The 26201-nt window shown below is 36.9% G+C and overlaps 1 protein-coding gene across 2 annotated transcripts in view; it reads right to left on the bottom strand.

The window, feature by feature from the left end:
• Nucleotides 1-25864, bottom strand: part of LOC126970970 (inactive dipeptidyl peptidase 10) — a 193052-nt gene extending 167188 nt beyond the window's left edge. For both annotated transcript variants that reach the window (XM_050817125.1, XM_050817126.1), the window contains exon 1: nt 25692-25864. The gene's annotated coding sequence lies outside the window, so the exon portion shown is untranslated. The remainder of the gene's footprint in view (nt 1-25691) is intronic.
• Nucleotides 25865-26201: the final 337 nt, after the last annotated feature.

The raw sequence follows: 26201 nt of genomic DNA, 5'->3' as shown, positions 1-26201 counted from the left end.
CCTACAGTGACGTATACGTTGCAGCACTAAAGACCATAATTTGATACCTCTATGCATCTTTAAGCAAAAAAGATTGTGACAGACAGCCAGGCATAGATTAATCCAATGAGGGCTTAGTTTGGTTTAATTTGAGATACGAAATTAGAAATTTATGATAAATTTTACACTAGATATTATACGGAACTTATTGAGTTAGCGACAACCCTAGCACTACTCAGGCTATAAATTCGAAGTGCAATTAAAGTACTGTGCCCAGTACCACTCGAATATGGGAAAAAGTTGGAAATTAATGGGCGTTCCGACTTGCGGTCTCTGTGTTCCTCGTAAACACATAAAGGATATCAAAAGGAAAATATTTCAAAGAAACTGATTTTATCGTTGGACTACTTGTACACGCGGTAAGGTGGGGCCGCGCGTGAGCGGAAGCGGAATATAGTAACCAATTTTGGAAGTGAAAACTTCTATTAGCGTGGTACGCATATTTTTAGATGACATAAAATCGTGTCACCGTTACGAGACGAAGCTATAGTATGTGCATAAATGCATGTACATATAGCAGACCGTGAACGCGTCTAGATAAACAATAAATAAAATGTAGATATATTATTATTATATGTTATTCGAATCAAAAAAAAATATTTCCTATTTTAGTTACCATGAATCTATAGTTTCTATTTTAAATTGTAATAATTTTAATGATAATGATGATGATACAAGAGTTGTCGCAATTGTTAACGATGATTCATAAAAGAATATTAAATGTATTTTAAAGTTTGTAATAATTAATAAAATACAATTCATAAATAAAATGCAATTCATATCCCAATATTACCCATCTAAAAATGTCTAAGGCACTCCTGGAGTGCAACCCGTATTTTTTTTATTATTGTTATTGGCTACGAGTATAGTGAGCTCATTACATGTGTATTGAAATTCATGTTTTTTTACATTCGCACCAACGTGCGTTCACACGACGCGAGGTAGAGACTAGATTTCCCAATATTTAAACTTTCGTGAGACATTATCAATAACATTTTGTTGAACATGAAAGGAATAGAGAGTGGAGATGGGATCTTCACACTTCCGCTTCAACTGTTGACGAGTTAGGGCGTTACTCCGGTCGATTTTTTTCCAATATGAACTTAACGTTATTCTTAGAAGCTTAGCATGTTAATTTATTTTGGTATCGAATGATTCTTCTACTAAATTCTTTTTGTTCTATAAATATTCCTTTTTGTCTTATATCCTAGAATTTTTTTGATACGTTTTCACGTTATCGATATACATATCAACCAGGGGGCTTACTCCTAAAATCGATATTCGATATATCATAGCATTAGTCCTACTCTTAGTTCCATCATATTCAATGTCGAAACGATGATTGAACGAACGAAACATTTTTCGATATTATCGGTCCTAACCCTACTCTTAGTTGAAAATGTCAGAGACGAATATTCGAATTTGACAAATAATCAAACGTCACTTTTACGATAATCTCAACGACACCTTCTAGGCTGTCGTTGCTATTATCGTTTCAAGTTGTATAGATATATTTGCCATACAATATACATACTTATAAATATTATTATAATAATTATATATGATTTACTATTCAACAGGATTTTTTACTACGAAGTAATTTATGTCATTTTGTTGATCGCTTATGCGTAGAAAGTAATGCAAATGGCCGCCTGAAATTACAATAATCGTAACTAGAATTACATAAATTAATTAAGTATATTGTATAAAAATACGCAATTATTTTTATACTTTTTAGTGCATATTATATCTATTGTTTATGAATAGTGTATATGAAGTCGGTTGCTTTTTTGTTTTTTTTTTATATGATTTTTAGTAAATTTGAAGTAAACTAACTTACGATTTATCTAAATATGTGTAGATACACCTAATTTTTCAATGCAGCAATGAACGTAAGCGCTTTACAATTGGATTACAGACAGTTAGAAATTCTGCCATAGATCGCATCGCATAACTGTAAGTCGTTAAGGAGGGATCATCATATTCGACTACGACAATTACTTGACCATAACTATGTTATGGTAGATTACTTAAATATTCTTATAGCATAAAAAAGATTCGGCCGAGTATCGTTATTTTGCTCCTAAGAATTGAAGAGTTCCGTTACTTTGTCCTTGATTCCGTAATCAGAACCTAACCAAACTATCTTTGAAATATATCCTTTCCAATAAAAAAAGAATCATCGTAATCGGTTGGCGCGATATTGAGTTATTCGTAAATTTATCATCCACTCTGCTATACGTATGTATACCAAATTGAGGATTTTTATGGTTTTCTCATGGATGCCATTGTCACATTTGGACTAAATTACAATGGGACCACACGGGAAGCACCAGCTTTCAAATAAAAAAAGTATCATAAAAATCGGTTTTGAGTTAACAAACATAAAAAAAATACCGAAGATATGAGAACCTCCTCCTTTTTTGAAGTCTGTTAGTAAATAAAAATTAGAACTTTATAACTAGTAACAATGGATACCAGAACAGTTATATAAAGTTAAATTAACTTAACTGTCCAGTTCTGAGCCAGTTGTTACAGAGGCTGCCAAGCGAAATGAAAATGTTTAATTCTCCTCTGAGCAGTTTTGATAGCGGGAACCTTGTGCCAATACTTTTATCTTTAGTTTTCAACTCATTTAACTTTTCATAGAAAATAGTAGGTTAATTAGTTATACGTACTCAAATTTTGATACGTCTTACCAAAAAAAATATTTTTTTACTCTAAATTAACTTTTTCTGCCACTGGCGGTAATGTGTATGCATTATTGTGTTTTGGTGTGAAGGGCGCCGTAGCTAGTGAAATTACTGGGAAAATGAGACTTAACATCTTATGTCTCAAGGTGACGTCTTGTTCTAAATAAAAAAATAACATATTGTTTAGATTTAAAAGAGCGACATCTCAAGTCAATTTAATAATATGCAAGTATTGGGGTTGAGCAAGCTATCAACTGTAAAGTAGATCCTGTTGATGAAGCCACAACCTGAGAGTTAAACAAGACATACAAGATTTATCAACGATACGATCGGCTCAGTTTGGAAAGCGCTCGCACGGAACACTAGAGGTCGCGGGTTCGAGTCCCGCATAGTTCATAAATTTTGTTTTCAAATTTTATTTGTTTAATTAATCCCAGAAGTGACTTGTGGTTATCGCTTTAAAAAAATAAGAAATTGTTTGAATAATTGTTTATCTATCTATCTATATATAAAAAAATGAATTGCTGTTCGTTAGTCTCGCTCGAACTCGAAGACTCGAGAACGGCTGGACCAATTTGGCAAATTTTGGTCTTGAATTATTTGTGGAAGTCCAGGGAAGGTTTAAGAGGTGAATAAATAGGAGAATGCTGCAAAATTAAATAAAAACAACAATTTGTTTTTCCTTGATGTGTCCATACATAATTTCTATGAGAGAATTTATTGACGCACGGTTTGACAGTTCTGCTGTGAAACAATTTCATTAGGACAGCAGGGTGCATGTTTTACGATGTTATGATATATTTGACAAATTCATTATATATATATGAGGTAAATAAAATATGAATAATATTTTATTTACCTCATTTTATTTGACTAGACATAAGTGCACTCATTTGAACCTGTAAATGTGATATAAAAAATCAATTTCATTTTCGAGAAAACTGCTTTTTTTGAAATGTCGAGAGTAGAGGAGAGCACTACCTCAAACGCTTCGCTTATGAGGCGTGCAATATCACGTCTATACTTATAAAATCAATTTCAGTAGCAGTTGCACTTTTATTCCCATGTACGTCCAGGAAATGATTGTTAATTTGAACCGTTACACTTCTGGATGTACAGTTTCACATTTACTATGTATTTTTATATTATATCTTCTTCTTCTTTTTCGTGACACTTTGGCAGGTCGTGGTCATCACGAAGTGACGTCTTTTGTAGCAGATGTGATTCGCATCACAAGCATTCGCCACTTTTCCCTGCTGTCCGACAGCCTGGTACAATTGTTCAATGGATCGCCCACTTTTATATTATGATATATTGCCAAGTATAAACCTACATTTAGCAGCGAATGGTACGATAAATTCATTCATTGGGTACTAATTCCAGTTGCTGTAATCACAGACCTACATAGATAATGTACAGAACAATGGCGCGATTGCTATTTGCCAGCTTTCCGCACTAATTCTAATTTAGCGCCGCCAGTTAATCCATCCTGCATTGTAAATTCAACTATAATCTATGACTGTGATTTCACTTTTAATTAAAACTCATTGTATATTTCAAATTTGGCCAGTTTTAGTCAGGATAACCTATTTTCAAAGGTAGGCCGTTAACTAAAGCGTCTTAGAAGTAAATGCTATAATAAACCGCACGTTCGAACGGGGATGGATTATAATAATTTCTGTATGACGTCAGCAGGTAGTCGATATTGCGCAAAGAGTACTTCTATTTGGTGATTTTTGTATTGTCTACCTGGATTCACAGACATTATGACGTCATTAATTTGTCGGGCGCTCCGGTTCCCAAAGCGCGGGGATTATAATATATACTGTTTTAGTATTATAGTGTGGTCCATTATAGTTTTTACCAATCGAAGAAGGACAAACTATGTGGATGTATTCACAGGCAGGCTCATTATATTAGGGGTTTTAGTATGAACTTGCCATTTTGGCGTACTGGCAAAATTTGATTATGCTTTTTTCACATGAAAACAGCTACAATATTATTCTAGTTTTAAAAAATGGATTGGATTGTTTGATGTCACAATTGTTTTTTTAATCTTCTTTAAAAGTAAAGATAAACATATAAGTAATTATACAGATATAAGTAAAAATACTTTGCAAATTAGAGTATTTTTTATAAAACAGCTCGCAATGTCAATTGCTGTGTTTGAAGACAATACATCTAATAATACCTTGCATTTTTGGTTTAATTGCTTCTGTAGAGGAAACTTAGATTTGAAAAATGAACCCCAGGATAGCGATATGATTTGATGTTAGCATTTCCATAATATTGACTCCATTGCATCAATTCAGTAAAAAAAAGGTTGAGAAATAAGTGCACCATGGGTTAAGTGACCTGCAGGGAAGAAGAGGAACCCGTTGCAGTTTGCCTTAGTATGTCGTTCCAGCACAGAAATGAAGGAATTTTGGGGCGAATTGTGATGTGATGAGTGTGGATTCTTTAGGATGATTACAAACGAACATTGCATTGGGTGATAGTTCAAACTAACACAAAATTGATAACCCACTGTCCTCGCACATGCGAATCCCAAAGTCATAAAAAACTCCAAACTGTCCAAAGCAATTTGTCTCTTTTGACGTCCCCTCAGATGAAGGCTTAGTGGGCGCATGCCCAAAGCTAACCTATTGCTTGTAACTAATTCTAGTAGGCTTCATAAGATACATAATAGCTTTAAGGGTAAATGTATACACTTCTACAATAAAGTCCCAGCCACTGTTCAGGCATTGTCTATAAATAAATTTAAATGTTTTATAAAAAAATGGCTCTGTCGTAAATCCTATTACTCCACTGCTGAATATCTAAATGATCGGACAGCCTGGGACTAGATTGTGATTATTTTATAGCAACTGTACAATATTGTATATTTTTATTGAAAAGAGCGCAAAAAAAAAGAATGCTGGGAGAGTTTCTTGCGCCGCTTCTTCTCTCTCAGAGCGCCATTTGTTTCCGAAGCGGTAGTAGTATCTAGTAGTATAAGAAATGACATCAAAAAGAATTCTAAAGGAATCAATTTTGAGAAAATAAATGCCTTTTATGCCTTTATGCCTTTTAACCTCTATTGTGTCCCACATTGAGTGAGTCCCACATAACCAACACTTCCTACCATCATTTTCCCCGAGAGTAGCCCTTTCTCCCTTGTCTGGGCGCCAAAAATAAATTACTGCAACTGTGTGATAGTTATTGGGTAGTTACTTCAATATATAATACAGTTAATACAACTTCCTTAGATATTCTATTCAAGCAATTTACATTCACATTGATGATTATTTATGGAGGAGGATCGTATGGTTCAGTAAAGTTCCTTAAAAACCGCACTGCGTAGGACCGCCACACATACAGATGGTGCGGATGATATCCTTACTTGTGGGGTGTCGTGCGAAGGTGGAATCCGGCGACAGGAATCAGGTGAATTAATGGAGCTCCCCGTGATAAAGGCAGTAGAAGACACACAAACGAGCGACGTCTCCACGCAACGCCAAGTGTTCCAGCTGTTCACAGAGCACTGGGTCCCAGACAATTCGAGCTGCTCTGCGCTGCACACGGTCATTTGACCGATCGAGCTGATACTGGGACGCGCCAGATCAGAGATGACAGCAATACTCCATATGTGGCCGGATCTATGGTTTTATGTCGATCATCATGAAAACGAAAAGCTCATTGGTACGTGGCAGACGAGGATCGAACCGGCATTATCAATAATAATGAGGAAACTCACTGTGAGACAGCCAGAACTCGTCAATCAATCTTCACCGTTATTGCTCGCTGATACAGCAAGATCTCACACGACTTGAGAATTCGTTTTAATCGTTTCTTCCATTTTCCGTGATTTGGACAATTATTTACTTGGTAAAAATATTCTTGAAGCAATACAAAATGCCTTCACAGAGTTGACTGAGTTCAGGTCCCCAGAAGTCAACTGAAAATGCATAAATGGCTTTCTCGTGAGATTGCAGAAATGTTGAAATAAAATCATTTACTTACAATACCAACTAGACTCACAATAACACTCAAAAATTGTATGAAGCAAAACTCTGCCTACGCGTTTTCTATTAGGTAGAGTTTTCGTTCAGTTGTGTTTTGACCGCGCTTTGAATACAATGCCACGCAATGACAAGGTATTCAGTGAAAAACTGGCCAAATAACAGAAGATCCAAACTTAAAAAGGATGCGTATTTCAGGCAAGTGCCCCTTCAAATTAACAAAATCGTGTAACCAACTAACTTGACGTTTTTAATCAATCAGTCAATACCAAGGGTTTATTAACTTCGACTATAATAATAATTATTCTATTTTATGTAATAATTTTATTTTATCATACAATAATGAGTGTTCTAATCTATCAGCACAAAATGATAATTTTATACTTCCACCCCTAAAATTATAATTTTCCAATAGGATGTCGTGTCGGCTTAAGTCTATATTTATCCAGCAACAAATTACGTCTAGTAAATTGCTTTCGAAACAAACAGTACTTTATAACAAAAGACATTAGTATGCGCCAGTATTATACCTACGTTTACGAGCTCGAGCATTCATAATTCATAATGCTTAATGTTTCTTCGACTGAGCAAGTGTTGCGTTATTAAGATCTACAGACTTAAAATGCTTCAAGACGGAGCATATTATGATGATAAAAGAATTTTGAACAACCATACATTAATGGCCCTTTTCACTGCACGAGTATGGGTCACCAGGTGTTAAGTGATCACCAACGTTAGTGAACAAATTAATTAAAAATAGACAAAAACATTTAATTAATTCAGAACTTTATCCCGTCCCACCACAATCAAATACCAAATATGTGGGTAGTTTGACATATATTGGTCCAATATCAGAAAAAATAAGCTAAAATATTTAGGAAAAACAATATTAATGTGTCCTTCCGAACGAATCACAATGTCAGTCGAATATGTAATGGCAAAGATTGATTAAAAAATTCCGAAAAATCCGGCGTTTATAAACTAAGTTGTGACACTTGTAACGGGGTATATAAAGGTCAAACAGGTCGAAATATCGAAACTAGATTAAAGGAACATATTGCCGCATTTAGGAATAATCATCCTGAAAAATCACACTTCGCGAAACATTTAATTGATACAGGTCACTCACTCGGAAACAATAATAATTTTCATATCTTACATACATGTGAAAAAGGATTTCGCTTAAATGTGTTAGAGCAATTAGAAATAATAAAACACAAAAATAACATGTTTACATTGTTGAATGAACAAACAAATTTAGTCCCATCACCTTTTGTTACGTGTCTCTTCCGGGGGTAATACGTCACAACAGCCGACCAATCATAGCGCATCATTTCATGGGACGAGGATATAAAATAGCGGCTTCCGGTTCAATTGATTCAGTCGGTCGATTGGCGATTCCGCTACCTGCGCTTGAACGGACGAGACGTGTTTGCGCGCTGGTTTTTGCTGAACTTATAATCACAATTCCGAGTATTTTTAATTACACGCGCCCCTTTGGCGCGCTTTTTAACGGTTTCGAAGCAGTTTATTAATTAGTGTGTTGAACTCTGTGTCGCAGGACATGAAGAGGGGCTGCCCTAGCCCCGGTGAGCAACCCGCGGCGAAGGTGATCGCCGAAATGGACATGGACAGCCCGGCCTCGCCGCCGGAGCAGGAGTCCGGCCAGCGGCTGCACGGCGGCCTGCCGGACTGGATCGCCGTGACGCGGCGGCGTGCGGCCAAGCCGCGCCCGGACAATGGGCGCCCCAAGCTGTTGGCGACGGCCAACGTATTTAAGCCGCTCCCGGTACAGGAGACACCGGGAGCCAAGGTAACGGCCAAGCCCTCACAGGCGAGGCCGACTCCAATTGTGATCTCTAAGGAGAACTTTGATTTTGAAAGATGCCGAGCGGCGCTTATCGCCGCGGGCATTAAAAATTTTAATTTTCCTGTCCTGCAAGACTAAGGCCGATAAAGAATCGGCCCTTGCAGCGCTCAAAGGTGTGGAACGTTTACAGTTCCACACATACACTGATAAGGACGACAGAGCTCACATTTCTGTCGTCCAAGGGCTGTACTACAGCTCCGCAGAGGAGCTAGGTAGTGCACTCCTAGAACTGGGGTTCAAACCCACGAAAGTTGTCGCCTTCAAGGGCGATTCACTGGAACCAAGGTACCAAGTGACGCTCCCGAAGAGCACTGATATCGGTGCCTTCAGGAAAATTAAATATATTTGCCACCAATCGGTGCGAATCTACAAATATAAACCAAATAATAAATACGGCACCATGTGTTCCAGGTGCCAGACATTCGGACATGCAGAACGGAACTGCAACCGGGCCGCCCGCTGCGTCAAGTGCACGGGAGCCCACCTCACAGCGGAGTGCGACCGGAAGGAGGAGGCTCCAGTCCGGTGCTGCAACTGCGGCGGAGAGCACGCGGCCTCGTACCGCCAGTGCCCCCAACGCCGCATCTACCTTGCGGCCGTCAAGGAGCGCCAGGAGCGCTTCCAGACCCGCCAAAGCGCACCACCCCAGCCCCGCCTGTTCAAATCGAACATGGCGAACGGCCGCGGGTGGAACTCAGTTATGACAGGGAACGCCCCGTCACCGTCAGGCCTTCAGCCACAGGGCCTTCAGCCACCCACAACGCGGTCCACTGCCGGACCGCCGCCCCTCACGGGCACCCAGTCCGGAAGACAAATCTTCCCAGGCCTTAGGCCCACTGGCCCTATGCCAGGTGGCTTTAAAAGAGTTGAGACAGACTCAGCCGCCTTTAAAACAACCGAAGAGCCAGACTCGGAGGAAATGTCAACCCATGAAAACATAAAATTAATTAAAATCGCAGGTCAGCTGAAGCCTCTGCTCCGCCGCAGCATGAGCTACGAGGAGCAAATCATCACAGTATTCGAGTTCCTGAGCATCCATGGATGAAGAGACGGCGACCCCTCCCCCGACTGGCACTGCTCGTCCTCTACGAGTAGCGTCGCTTAACATAAACGGTATTGTGAGTAGGAAAAGAGAACTCATACATTTCCTAGGTACACACAACATCGACATTACACTCATACAAGAAACACACCTCGTTCCCGCACGACGTTTTTCAATTCCCGGTTACACCTGCTACAGACGTGACGGACAGACAGACAACCGCGCCCGAGGTGGCGTCGCAATTTTTGTCAAGACAAATATATCGCATCATTCACTCCCGCCGGTGGAGCATGATATATGCGATATAATTGCAATTAGATTAGAGTCTCACCGCGGACAGACACCCATCACAATAGTTAACTTTTATTGCCCTAAGCAAGACAGTAGAATCACGACAGCCATCGCAAAAGCTCTCTCTCTCAGCAACACCGTCATCTGTTCCGGAGATTTTAACGCCCGCCATAGACACTGGGATTGCAATCGAGCAAATTCCAATGGATCGCGTCTTTTTAATCACTTTGCAGGTCACGAATATAATATTTTGATTCCGGACAAAGCGACCCACCTCCCCTCCAACCCTAGGCACTCTGCCGCTAAATTACAACTCACCCTTGCCAAAAATATCACAAACGTTACAGACCCACTGACTTACGACGTTATCTCGGACCATTGTCCCATTATTTTCGAAATTAATAGCCTCATCCCGCGCATCTCGCGACCTATTTTTAAATACGGTAATGCTAAATGGGACACTTATAAAAAACATATTAACGAAGCCCTCCCCTCCCCCGGCTCCTTAAAATTACACCGTCCCGAATTAGTGGACAACGCCATACAAACACTGACTGACGCTATAATCAAAGCCCGTAACGCGAACATCCCGACGTTCACACCGAAACAAACAAACAAACTTCCACACGAAATAACAAGACTTATCAAACTAAAAAACCAATACCGACATCACGCACAGAGACTTCATACGCGTCGGTTTAACACGATTATTAATTCACTTCAAAACCAAATATCTTTTAAAATAAAATCTCTCACTTCCAACGAATGGAACAAAAAGCTCGAATCGCTTGACACCCGCGACAATTCCCTCTGGCAGTTCGCGAGACGCCTTAAAAACGTACACACCCCTCTACCCTGCTTCAGCACCCCCTCGGGCCCCGCCCGGTCGGACGCTGAAAAGGCCGAGGCCCTAGGTACACACTTCGAGCGACAGCATAGACTCACCGTGGATCTGAGCGACCCCGACACCGAACGCGAGGTGTCGCGGTCTCTAGACCACCTTTACAAAATAAACGGACCGACCGCACCTACGCCAGTTGTACCTCGCGAAGTCAAATTAATTTTAAAAACCTGTAAACCGCGAAAAGCCCCCGGGCACGACGACATACAGAACATACTTCTAAAACACCTCCCTTCAAAAGCAATAGACACCTTAGTTAATATATTTAATGCGTGCCTTCGTCTTACCTATTTTCCCTCGTCCTGGAAAATAGCAGTAATCACCGCGATTCACAAACCGGGAAAAGATCCCACCTCCCCCGCGAACTACAGACCAATTAGTTTACTTTGCACACAAAGTAAAATATTAGAAATTTTAATTAATAATAGAATAAACTCACTTATAGAATCAAACCTACCTGACGAACAATTCGGTTTCCGAAGGTCACACGCGACTACTCACCAACTGGCGCGCGTAGTCGAACATATAACACACCAATTTAACTTGAGACACCAGACTGGTATGGTTCTACTCGACCTTGAGAAAGCCTTCGATACCGTCTGGCATGATGCCTTAGTTCAAAAATTATTCGAAGCACAAGTCCCCTTTGAATATTGTAGAATAATAAAACCATTCCTTACGAATAGATTTCTTAGAGTTAGAGTCAAAAATAGTTTATCCCCCCCACATCCAGTAGTAGCAGGTGTTCCACAGGGCTCCATCATCTCACCGAGGGCATTTTTACTCTATATGAGAGACATCCCAAAACCTCCGAACACGGTCCTCGCCCTGTACGCTGATGACACAGCTTATCTGTGCAGCAGTAAGAACATCAAATCTATAGTCTCACACCTTAATACAGCCCTACATTGTGTAAGCAACTACTTCTCTAAGTGGAAGCTTAAAATCAATGGACACAAAGACCGAGGCGGTTCTTTTCTCATACAAAACTTCCCGTAAACTCAATATCTCTTTAAAGCCACATATTAATAACCACCCGGTCGAATGGCAGTCACAGGCTAAATACCTAGGACTTATCCTCGACCGGAAACTTTCCTTCACGCCTCATATTAATTACGCCCGCTCTAAGGCACTTACTGCCTTGAGCCTGTTGAGACCCATTTTCTATAGGAATTCCACTCTCTCAACTAGTAACAAGCGTCTACTATACCAGTCGTACATACGCCCGGTCATGACATACGCAAGTCCGGTATGGATTAACACAAATCAAAACAATTATCGTAAACTACAAACTGTGCAAAATAGATCCCTTAAAACCACCTACCGGACCCACCCGCGTACAAATCTTAAACGACTTCATGTAAAGAAAAACATCCCAACACTAGAACAACACATACAAGAGATATCTCATAGCTTCTACAGAGGGCTACGCCGACTGAAGGACGGAATAAACCCCGCCCTCCGGTCGACTTGTTATCGTAAGTCACTCACAGAGTACTGCCTCAGCATAAAACGTTATAAACATGCATTACCACATCACAACTGGTTAGAGCTCACAGAACACTAGCGTATAGACAAACACACACTCACGCACACAGAGTTCTAGCTAGGTCTGAATAAATGTAAAACCAATATATTGTAAATTGGTTTAGTTATAAGAATTAAATAACGGCGAAAACTGGCCTCCTATTCCCTCTCCCTCCTTCCCTTTCCCAAAATCCACCCCCCCCCCCTCTTATATTTATATATTATATATGTATGTATACAGATCTACGTATTTATTCACCTTAGTTTTTAAGTTAGTTTTTAAGTTCTAGTCATTAGTCTTAAATTAGGTTAAGTGATAGATTAATATTACGTTATATCAATAGCAAATAGCCAGGTTTTCCCAGTTTCCTGGATTCCCCCCCCCCCCAAACCTCATGTATTAGTTTTTTAAGCATAATAAAGTTTTATCCCTCAATACGTAGATAGGGTTGTAGAAATAAGTTTTCTGATACCTACATATATAAGGCTGAATTGTAAATTGCTTTAATAAGTAGATTTAAGTAATTTTGTTACAATTTAATACCAAATATAGAAATCTTGAATTTGATTTTTTTTTTTTTTCAATTGATTCAGTCTCGTGCCAGATCTTGGCGAGACGCGTAACACGTCCTGAGGATGCCTCGTGTAGAGGCGAAACACGTGTCGAATTGTTTTAAAAACAAATATTGGCGGAATTAACACTAAAGAAAACTTAAATCATTTGTATAATTATGGATTTCCGCAAAGTAACGCCTAATTCAATAAATTAAAAAAAATCAAGACGTACCCCAGGCTCGAACCTGGGACCTCCTGCACAAAAAGCATACGTGATAACCGCTGTTCCACGGCAACTGTAATGATCAAGGCGAAATATCTATATAGATGTAGTAAGTGGGGTGTTAGGTTATTTTCATTACGGAATTTCTGGATTCGATCACTACGCTAAAGGCCCGCGATAGAAGCTATGCAATAGCAAGACATACACACGGGTCGTCATTCCACCGGGGTTTTTGGTGCGACACAAATCTAAATATTAAATTGAAATTCTAAGATTTACTACTCACCTATGAGTTCTTAACGGGTACGGCGGGACGTGGGACAAGTAGGTGTCACACAGCTCCAGGCTGTATGTATTTTAAATTATACGTTATTAATTACAAAAAAATTACTTATTTCTAGTGTAATGCAATACCTATTAAATAGAAATATTTTTGTTTGTTTGTTACAGTGTATTTGTATGTAATATACTATAAAAGCTTAAGCGTGTGTTAATTTAGTATTTTGAAAGAACAATTTATGTACGTTGTACACATGTAACCAAAGTATGAAAATAGTTTTATACTGTTTGTCTCTAGTTCGTGCCCGCTAATCTCGGAAAAAAAAGCTAGGAGAGTTCACAACTAAAAAGTTAAGTTAGTTGAAATTCTACGTGGGCAAACTAAAATTGACACAGGCTCCGTTATATCTAAATTGGCAATAAATTTTACATTTTTCTCCATTTATACTGTTATTTTGAATGTGTACCTCACAATATAACCGTTCAATTTGTAAAAAAAATACGTTTTTGAATAAACAAGTAAATATAGTCGTATTTTACAAGAAAGTTCCAATGGAATGAGTTATATTTACCCTGAGATGTGTGCCCTTCTGATGTGTAAATTAAGCAGAGGCCAAGGTCTTTTATAATTTACTAGTTGGCCTGACAGACGCTGTTCTGTCAATGGAAAAAATAGTAGTTAAAAAAAACTAAAAAAACACGCTTTTATAAAAAACCGAACTAAAAAATAGAAAATTTATTTTGAAATTTAAAATTAACATCAGTTCCTGCCTTATATAAATTAACAAAAGTATTATTTTGCAAATTGAAAAATGGAATAATTTTATCGAATAAATGTATTGTCATCGGTCCTCGATAAATCTACGAAGTTTAAACGAAATCTGGCTGCTTAAAGTGGGTCGGAATCACGCCCAAACCCACTCAGGTTACAAACAAACAAACAAAGAAACAAACAGGTGAAGCTAATATAAAGCGTGTAGAAAATATGATTTTTGTATTCGGAAATAATGTCGTCTAAAGCCAAAAATGTATTTTTTGATTTATCATTTCCTTCAACTACCCTGTTTGTAGTAGGCAAGACGGTGCGGGGAGAGGGTCATGTTGAATTAAGCAAAGCAATTACTCCTAAGATATTAATTATAATATGAGCATTCGCTCATTTAATTTATATGGTGTAAAGAAGTAAAAATATATCGTACTTATTTAAAATGATGAGGATTAATATCGTATTTATGTAACACACACGCACACACACGCAAACACACGCACACACACGTACACACACGCACACACACACGCACACACACGCACACACACGCACACACACGCAAACACACGCGCACCTACGCACACACACGCGCACACACACGCACACATACGCACACACTCGACACACGCACACACACGAAAACACACGCACACATACGTATATACACGCGCACACACACACGCACACACACGCGCACACACACGCACACTCTCGCACACAAACGCACACACGCACACACACGCAAACACACGCACACACACGCACAGACACGCGCACACACGCGGACCGATAAGAAAACTTTTTTTTTTCTTTTATTAAATAAATGAGAAGTAAGTATTGTTCAAAATATTTTTATTATCTTAAAATATATTCAGGAATATTTATCATTGAAACTATAGGTTTATGGTAACTGAAAAAAGAAACATAAGTTTCAGACTTGATATCTTCTAAATATCTGGAAAATACCGCGTCAATGGTGTTCCCATATTTTGTTGTGGATTCTTGTGGATCATTATTCATTTTCAAATTCAATATTTTTGAAAGAAAAGTTGTCAACCGCTCTGATTTTTTATCAGCGAAGTTAATGTTGAAATCGCCAGCCAAACTAAGTGGAAATTTATTACCATTGGTACCAAGTATTTTCGACCCTTCTTCTGTGTACTCTGGCAGTAAAGTGCGATGAATAAAATGCTGTACCTCGTCCAAATTTGGATTCGGAGAAATGTAAATAATAATAAAAATTAAAAAACCGTGATAAAAAAAATAAAGAAATTAAAAAAAAATTAAGACGTAACCCCAGGCTCCAACCTGGGACCTCCTGCACTAAAAGGATACGTGATAACCACGGCAACTGTAATGATCATGGCGAAATATCTATATACATGTAGTAAGTGGGGTGTTAGGTTATTTTTGTTACGGAATTTCTAGATTCGGTCTCCACGCTCAAGGCCCCCGATAAAAGCTATGCAATAGCTTAAAAACCTAAAAATTCTGATGTCTGTTTGTATGTTAAACTCAATATTTGAACGTGATTTTCGACTCATTCAAAACGACGGATTTATTTGAAATTTTGAATATTTATCGAGGACCGACGGAAATGCAGTAATTTAAGTGGTCTGTACCATTATGGTTTCCCGAATTGTTACATTTAACGATTTTTTGGATAAATCCGATACCCTATATTATCACCGTTGTAAGACTAAAAAGGCAAAAATAAAAAAAATATTAAATAATATGCTTTAATAGAAAACTAAACAAAAATAATTACAATAAGTTTATATTATGAACAATGTGTAATGTAACATCCCTACTAATGTTATAAAAGTGAATGTAAGTTTGGTGGTTAGTCTTGCACGCCTAAGCCCCTGAACCTGTATGAAGTCGCGGGTAAAAGCTAGTAAAATATATATTTTGAAAATAAGTCTACTGTTACTAATAAACTGTCAATAGAATATATTATGCATAATGATTGACATCAAGCCCCTCATCTATATATATATACTAGCTGACCCAGCAAACGTTGTATTGCCGATATTAAAATCGCGATACAAAAGTAACTGTTGATCGTAGATGGGTAAAAATTTGAAGTTGTATGTATTTTTTAATGCTGACTCATAATCCAATAAATTTAAAAAAAAAAATGTCAAAAAAATTCAAAAAAAAAATTTTCGTGTGTTACCACCCTTACATTTAGGGGTATGAAAAATAGATGTTGGCTGATTCTCAGACCTACTCAATATGCTCACAAAATTTCATGAGAATCGGTCAAGCCGTTTCGGAGGAGTACGGGAACGAACATTGTGACACGAGAATTTTATATATAATGATAATGGTCTTTGTTTGAGGCTCTTTCATGCCTAAACCACTGATCGTATCGACATGAAACTACCACCACTCGATGCGAAGATTTTTTTTCGAATTCCAACGTTCCTTCATTAACTTAGTTCCTTTTAAAATTTGCCCAGCGAAGCGGGCCGGATCGGCCAGTTTTTTATAATTAATTTCCTCCGAAGCTACCAGAAAAATAATAGTTAAAAAAACGCGCTTTTTTTACAGTAAAATATATTTTTTTACACTATTTCCAATTTAAATTTATTTTCTATTTTTTAGTTGGATTTTATATAAAGCGTGCTTTTTAGTTTTTTTTAACTATTATTTATTTTTCATTTTTTAGTTAAATTTTCTATAAAAGCGTGTTTTTAAAAGTATTAAGTACTTTAACATCAATTCCTGCCTTATCGACTATAGATGAAAATTATATAAATTAACAAAAATCATATTTTGTAAATTGAAAAATTGAATAATTCTATCAAATTAGTGTAAGGTCATCGGTCCTCGATAAATCTACAAAGTTTGAACGAAATCTAGCCGTTTAAAGTGGGTCTAAATCGTGCGCAAAGAAGTCGGTTACAAACATACAAACATACAGGTGAAGCTAATATAAAGCGTATAAAAAAGATCTCAAAGTTGCAAATTATTAAACCAGGATTATTGGTCTTAGTGTTTTATTTAATGGTTCTATATTTTGTTCTAAAGCTTCGCAAGTTCTATACTATTGTTAAAACTAAAAAAAAATGGTATGATGTCTTATCACACCCGTAAGGACGAAGTTCCTAATTCCTATATATATTCGACAAATATTTCCTTAATAAATTTTGCTTAAAAATTATTATTCGCTTATATTTATTCATTATTAATTATAATTTGTTTTTAATTACAAACATTACTTCCTAATACTATTTGTATTTCTTATAAATAAATTTATTGAAGTAGGCGTTACTTTGCGGAAATCCATAATTATCCAAATGATTTGAGTTTTCTTTAGTGTTAATTCCGCCAATATTTGTCTTTAAACAATTCGACACTATCGAAAGAATCTGAGTCTCGTGCCAGATTCGTTGGCCAGGTTTTGGCGAGACAACACGTCCTGAGGATGCCTCGTGTAGAGACGAAACACGTGTCGAATTGTTTAAAGACAAATATTGGCAGATATACTAAAGAAAACTCAAATCATTTGGATGATTTCTTATAAGTCACAAAGAGGCACCTTTAATGTTTTAAATTCCTCTGGATGGCTCACTAGGAAACCCTGTGCAGAGCAAACCAGTGCATTACCGTCTGCTATGTAATTTAACTTTTATTCAAAAACACGAAACGAAGCGAGCACGCAATTTTCCTTCGTAAATTAATGCGCGCAGAATCATTAATAGAACATCGTTTTTTTTGGTTGTCTCGGCTGGGCTCATTAGGTAATAGGTCACATACTCACAAATTACTAACTCGTAGCAATAGCTTACATTACATTTTTCAGTTGCTTAAATTTACTATTCTGCAAATCTTTACGACTATTTTACGAAACACGCATATGATACAAAATGACGAATTCACAAAAGTTCAGCAGACCTGAATATCACTAAAATAACATTAAAATTTTTAAATTCTAAACTTAAACATTTAATGTTGAAGCTTTGATCGTTAGCTCAAAGTTACTTAAATGAATAGAAATAATATTCGAGTGAAACTCCGTATTCTGTCGGTGTTGACAATGCAAGACGTAGTTACCTAGTTAACGTTTCAGCTCTTGACTTGTGAATCAAGATTAGAGTGAAGTTCGCTCGTTTTTCGTACGTCCTACGTACTTATGCCGCTCTAGTAACCCTAAGACTTGGAATATTATAACTTTTTGTTATTTCTAACTAAGATACTATTCAAAATTGTATGTAATTAGTAGATTCAACAGTAATTAATAAATAGATGTAAGAAATTATACTTTTGCAAATTTTAATAAATATATATTGAACTCTTGTAATTTGAATTTATCTAAACTGGCTAAGCTTACAATAAGAAGTATATATATGCAACCCTGTACATATCTCTCTATAAAGATATTTATTTAACAAATATACAATATTTGTTTAGATTTACAAGAGCGACATCTCAAGTCAATTTCTAAATATGTAAAAATTGGGGTTGAGCAGGTTATCAAATGTAAAGTAGATCCTGTAGATCAAGCCACAACCTGAGAGTTGAACAAAACATACAAGATTTTATGACGATACGTCACTCGAACAGTTAGCTCAGTTGGGAGAGCACTGGTACAGCACGCCAGAGGTCGCGGGTTCGAGTTGCTCATCGTTCATAAAATTTTGTTTTCAAGTTTTATTTGTATACAATATTTGTTTAATACTTTTTAATAATCTAAGAAATTTAAAATTATAAGTAGTCATAGTACAGTACCAGTGGGAGGCTCCTTTGCACAGGAAGCCGGCTAGATTATGGGTACCACAACGGCGCCTATTTCTGCTGTGAAGCAGTAATCTGTAAACATTACTGCTAGTAACAAACGTAGCTAGTGAAATTACTGGGCAAATGAGACTTAACATCTGATGTCTCAAGGTGACGAGCGCAATTGTAGTGCCGCTCAGAATTTTTGTGTTTTTCAAGAATCCCGAGCGGTACTGCATTGTAATGGGTAGGGCGTATCAATTACCATCAGCTGAACTTCCTGCTGGTCCCGTCCCTTATTTTCATAAAAAAATAATTAGTGTTTAGCAATATTATTTACCATGACATAGTTTTGTCTCAAGCCTTAAACCTTAAATCTCATCACACACTCTACTTATTATATACAGAAAATACGAACACAATCGTAGCACAGCGTTATTAATTAATTTTCAGGAAAGTTTTCCCTACAAAGTTATCCCAAGATATGTACCCTAAGCTTTTAATTAAATACAAAAGCTTTAATCGTTCCGGCGACAAAACCATGTTTAACTTGAGAGGGTTCCTGCGGGTCATTAAAGTTACTCAGTAATATATACCACTGTATCGACCACTAGTCGCAAGATCCGACTTTGTTCATGCTTATTTCATATATATTGTAGTATTATTATTTCATGAACAAAAAGCGCGCTGAGTTTATTGCGCCCATTCTTCTCAGGTCTGAGGCATTCTTGTTCGAATTGGTGGTAGTTTTTGACTTTAAATAAGTGATGTCACTTCCTATTTTGAATTAAATATTTGAATTTGAAATATTTATTATACAATAAACATAAACGAGCATACATATATTTTCAGGTTCAAATATTTTTAATCAAAATAGGATGTGATATCACTTCTTGAAAGTCAAAAACTACCACCCGTCGGGTCACCACTAATCGAAAGAGTATGCCTCACACCCAAGAAGAACGGGCGCAAAAACATCAACGGGCTTCTTATTTTTAATATAAAATATGATTACAATGTAATGTTGTAAAGTAAAACATGCTATTTAATAGAATGAGGGCAGTCGTTCCATTCCCTATCTGCGGTATCGTTAAGAAAGTCATTTAAAAAGTAACCATTACCACACAAACGTTTTTAATAGTATTTTTGAATTTCGTAACACATTTGTTTTGTACATTTTCTGGGATCTTGTTGGTGAATGGTGATACATATGATGATGATAAGTGATCACCGGAGCCCATACTCTTCCGTACACTACAAGAATCAAAAGAGCGTTGCCGACCTTATAAGGCGTCAAATAAAAGATGCACCTGAATTCGAAAATTCTAAAAACCATTGGTATATTATATGTGGCGGTTCAAGCTTTTGGATCACCGATTTTGATGTATACGAAGTAAATATAGTATCTATCTATCATCATCGTCATCAGCCGGAAGACGTCCACTGCTGGACAAAGGCCTCCCTCAAAGATTTCCACGACGATCGTTCCTGGGCTGCCCTCACCCAACGTATTCCGGCGATGTTGAGATCGTCGGTCCATCTTGTGGGCGGTCTACCAACACTGCGTCTTCCGGTACGTGGTCGCCATTCGAGGACTTTATATATATAGAGGATAGTATCTGTAGGCATATTTATTTCTTTTATGAGAAAAAAATTATGAGTCGAGCACGACAATATGCTCTTTCTTGGTAAGTGACACAATCTGCACAATACAATTACAAAACTCTTAATTGAACCCAAAATTCTGAGTTAATTCCTTATCCATTATGTTAAGTTTCATTAGCCCAGTAATTTTATTCGCGTCCTTCAAATCGAAACACAACAACAAAAAATATAACGCCTGGTTATTTTAAATAGCAGATACTTTCAAGCCAACAATGGCTAAGACGTTTTTTAACTATATTCATTCCATAGCAAATTACGTAGGGATTACGTTAATTTTAAATAACATACATACCAGGTGTCAGTGATGATATAACATTCTTTTAATGAAAGTATCTTTTTAAGTTTTATCATGGGTACGTAGGGCGCTGGTGTGGGACGCGACTTGCAACGACACTGTGGCTCCTTCACATGTCCAAGTTACGTCAGTTGGTGCCCGATCACCCAAACTCGACACATACTAAAATAAAAACGTTTTGAAACTTTTATTAACTAGACCTATCCAACGATATATTATTGGAACGAAGTTCCTTATCGCGCGTTGCGAAAGAGGGCTAGACGGAAAAAAATTAGACCAAAAGTTGTAACGAAACTTTTTTATATAAGTATAAACATAATTATATAATTGACAAGTTACAATTTGACACATTTCTGACAAATTACATTGATTGTTTATTTTATTTATTTAGAGCATTGTTAACAAAACCAAAATACAATAAACGAATATGTAAATCATATTTAAATAGGTTTATAACTGCAAAATTACATTGACATAAAAGCAAAACATAATGACGTTTACAGTTTTTGATTTTATTGAAGATAAACTTCTTTGACTATTATTACGTTGCGCGCGCACAACGACATCTAAACATAAAAGTTTTCAGAAATGATCTGACGTTTGCGACATTAATTATTTTGTTTGGTTTCTTCGTCTATTATTAGGACAGGCAAAGGGTTCAAGCCAATACAGCCGTATTCCTTAATATTCAATAATTTATTTCACGATTTTTACAATGTAGTTCTTTCTACAAACGTAGAATAGCACGACGAATAAATAATTTTAAGGATTTGTTTTCTTACGCTAAAAAAGTATAACTTCTTGCGTGCATGCATAAGTACACACACACTTTTTTTATTTTTATTTTGGACGGTGGAATTTAGTGGAAACTGTCCATTTTTTTTAGAAAATCAGTAAAATTAATATTTTTAAAATAAGGAACTTCGTTCCTATCCGGTGTCCCTAGACACCACACGGTTTTTTTTTGGGTCTGTATCTATTGTGGTTGCACCACGCGACACGCGCTAACGTTGAGATGGCTGACTTGAAAACTTGAATTGAATGGGCTGGCCATATTGCGCGCTACACAGAAGGTGTACAATAGAGACCACTAAATGGAAAGTACCACTAGGTAAAAGAAGCACTGGTAGACCAAATCACCGATGGGCAGATGACATCTTGCATAATAAAAATTATATAAGAAAAAATAATCAATTTGGTCACGTTAAATAAAACTAACACTAGATTTTAAGAATTTTAAATTATTATTTTGATTGTAAAATAAGGATTATGAAATAAATGGCTTAATATTATAATTATAATTGTAGACTCTAACTTTACCGACAGACTACTTAGCTAAATGAGCATTACACAAATGAGCGTGACAGTTTAGTCTCAATCAATACCGACAGAAAAGTGCACAGAGCGCCTTTAGAAGTTTTCAGTTCAAAATACATAGATTCTTTAATTAAATTATACGCCTATTTTATATATACATAATAATTTAGTCAGAATACTTCGTAACTTATATTTACGAAGTATTCTGACTAAATGTACATTATTTTCAAATTACTTATAATATGTATAATTTTAACACGATGTTTCTTTCAATGTAAACGTTTTCAGTAGGACGAGATGAGCCGGAGTTGAGAGATATATTTTTATGTAACCATCTAATGTAAAAATACATTTAAAATAACACGCAGATGTATCTTGTTCAAATATGTACAAATTACATTGTTTATTTTCAACCGACATTTGGCGCGAGTCTAAGATAACGCCCTGACTGATATTTTAGTTATAATTGCACAGATTTTAAGCCTTTATTGTATGATTTTTGTCTGGAAATTGAAACATTGAAAAAAATTACATGTTTATAATCTTAATAATCATGTCCACAAAGCATCCTTACACAAACATTGAATTCAAGCTCTAAAGGTTAATGCATCCAATATGCGTTAATATATATTTAAACAGTTAATTTTTTATTAGTTTCTATGAAATACACTATCATACTTGATATTATTTGAACACGATTGATATATTAGATGCAGCACCTTACAAACTAGTTAGTAAGGTGCTGCATAGCCATAGGTGCATGGCTGTAATATACCAAACATAACAGCCATTTTCAATACTGTATTGATTGAGAACAGTGGCCGTTGAGTTTATTTTATGTTCTTCTCAAGAGCTCTACTTTTACTGAATTCTGATTCCTGCCGCCGAATTTCACCTTCGCACGACACGCCACAAGTTACGATATCATCCCCACCATCTGGATGTGTGGCGGTCCTCCACAGTGCGGTTTACAAGGAGCTTTCTTCCACGTACTACAAAGCTGTGGAATGAACTTCCTTGTGCGGTGTTTCCGGGACGATACGACTTGGGTACCTTCGAAAAAAAGCGCGTACACCTTACTTAAAGGCCGGCAACGTTCCTGTGATTCCTCTGGTGTTGCAAGAGATGGTGGGCGGCGGTGATGAGTTAACAACAGGTGACCCGTACGCTCGTTTGTCCTCCTATTCCATAAAAAAAAAAATAATAATAATAACAACATAATATGGTAGATTAAGTAATTTAAAAGAAATTTTTATAGTGACGATTAAATAGTATTTAGTTTAAGCCTAATTGAATAAAGTTTATTTGACTTTGAAAAATTAGGAAAACGGTTGAGCCTAAAGGCCTTCCGTGCAACTTCCTGCTAATTCCATACCTTAACGCTTCAAATTGTACATACATATTGCAATTTTGAGCTCTTCCAGCTCAAAAGTCTGTAATCTGAAAAAAACATTTTAAAAACATTTTTTTTTTATGGAATAGGAGGACAAACGAGCGTACGGGTCACCTGTTGTTAAGTGATCACCGCCGCCCACAATCTCTTGCAACACCAGAGGAATCACAGGAGCGTTGCCGGCCTTTAAGGAAGGTGTACGCGCTTTTTTTATACTTATATAATTTTATCATGTCTGATAAAAGTTTAATAAAACGCTACTTTTTGAATTTTCAAACGGCTATATCTTTTGAATTAATGAACCAATTTTCACGCGGTTTCGACGCAGTTTTTTGAGGCTCATAAAGAATCCTTTGAGTTTCAATAATCGATCGAACTCGGAATTTCGAATAATACCACATTAACACTTTTTTCGGTTTTCTTTCGTCAACGATAACTCACGAACGAATCAACCGATTTTGTCCGGCTTGATGGCGATTGTCGTAGTTTTTTGATGTTAAGAACTTATTAGTTTTTGATCATCGATCGTCATAACTAATCGATCGGTAAAGTTTAACACACGCACACACACAAACAAACATACAGAGGTACGGACACCATCACGGGAATATTCAGGGAAGCTTCCTACGACATTAAAACGCCGAGATCTGATGAAAACTCAATTTTAGAAAAACGGGGTAAAAACAATAACTTCCCGATTTTTTAATTGATTTTTGTCTTTGGGTTTGGGTTTGCCAGTGATGACAGGCTTTCATTTGCCACGGGCCTGAAGCGCTTGTCGGACTTCTTCCTGTAGCATCAAATTTTTCAGAGATACTCTCTTGTCGCGCGACCAGATCGTGACTTCCATCCCCCCTTCATGATGAAACCTTCCCAACATTTTCTTACCAATTACTAACACGACAGCTGTGAAAATTTCGACAAAAAATTGAGGTTAACAGTTAACCTGCGTGCAACGCAGAGCAGCTCGATTGTCGGGGACCCAGTGCTCTGTGAACGGCTGGATCACTTGGCGTTGCGTAGAGACGTTCGCTTCATTGTGTGTCTTCTACCGCATTTATCACGGGGAGTATTCCGAAGAGCTGTTTAACCTGATTCCTGCCGCCGAATTCCACCTTCGCACGACACGCCACAAGTTAGGATATCATCCCCACCATCTGGATGTGTGGCGGTAAAAAAAAACAAAGCTGTGGAATGAGCTTCCATATGCGGTGTTTCCGGGACAATACGACATGGGTACCTTCAAAAAAAGCGCGTATACCTTCCTTAAAGGCCGGCAACGCTCCTGTGATTCCTCTGGTGTTGCAAGAGATTGTGGGCGGCGGTGATCACTTAACAACAGATGACCCGTACGCTCGTTTGTCCTCCTATTCCATAAAAAAAAACCTCTATTTTGAGCAATGTACGCACACTAACACAAAGTTGCATAAATTTACGAGTTTAAGACGTAACTTGTCACGCACACGAAAGTAATAAACCTGGCCTGTTTTCATCGGTTGTCTAGCAGCCAGAGGCTTTATCTAGACGTATAAATTTTCTAATAAATAAATAACTATTACCAACTCTTCTTTTACTGCTCTCTCTCTCTTATGTCATTGTTTTAATATTTTATTATATATACTTCAAAGCTATGATTTCTAACGCATTTATTCTACTTTCATTGTTATTTTACCACTAAATTTAATACATATAAAGTTATAGTTGCTAATTGTGTGAGGTGTTTGTAACCTCTTCTCGAATTATATTAATTAACGTAAATTGCCTTTCATTGCATAACCGCTAAATTATAATTTCACTTTCATAGCAAAAACTTTGAAACAAACAAGCGAATTGGTCGAAAGTATAAAAGATTCAAAATATTCATGAATGTAAAAATGTACGAATGTAAAAAATAAATAAAATAAATTATTTAAAATTCATTCAATCTATATTGACTCCCAATCGTTGTTGAGAAATAAAAATATAAACTTTTTACGTAGCTTAATACTATCAATAAAAAAAAGTTTTATTTTTTTTAATCTGTTCAAAGCTCTCAACGTGCTTTTAAATTGCAACAGACCTAAGCACTTCACAAAATCAGGAGTAAATTATGAATGACATACTCACCCGCGCGGAAATGCGATTTTCTCCTAGAAATCCCACACGATACCCTAACACGACATAATAACAGAATACAATATCACAACTTAGCCACACGATGTAACAATTGGTTCGAAAATCGAATTAATTCGATTGTTTTCCGTGTTTGAATCGCGCCGACCCGAGTTCGCTACTCGAGCTGTGCCGGACGACTGAAAGCTGAAATGCGGCTGAAACGGGCGGGAACGAGGCCTGTATTCATTATTGTTGCCAGACCCTGCTTTATTTTTGCCCATTTTATTTATCCTTCATGTATTTTCTATTTAATTTTATTTGTCATCATAATATGAATACATTTAATTAAATTTATGCAAATATTGTATTGTTTCTTATAACAGTATACAATAATTATTTAATCAGTTTTGGAACCAATGTAATTTTCTTAAACATTTAATATGTTTAAGAAAATAACATTTAAGAAAATAACATTATCGCGTACATATATTTTTTATGACAATAAGGGACGAGACGAACAGG

Source organism: Leptidea sinapis, chromosome 22 (assembly GCF_905404315.1).
Source record: "Leptidea sinapis chromosome 22, ilLepSina1.1, whole genome shotgun sequence".
Taxonomy (NCBI): Eukaryota; Metazoa; Arthropoda; class Insecta; order Lepidoptera; family Pieridae; genus Leptidea; species Leptidea sinapis.
Note: the sequence above shows the minus strand (reverse complement) of the source record. Positions and strands in the feature narration are given on the sequence as shown.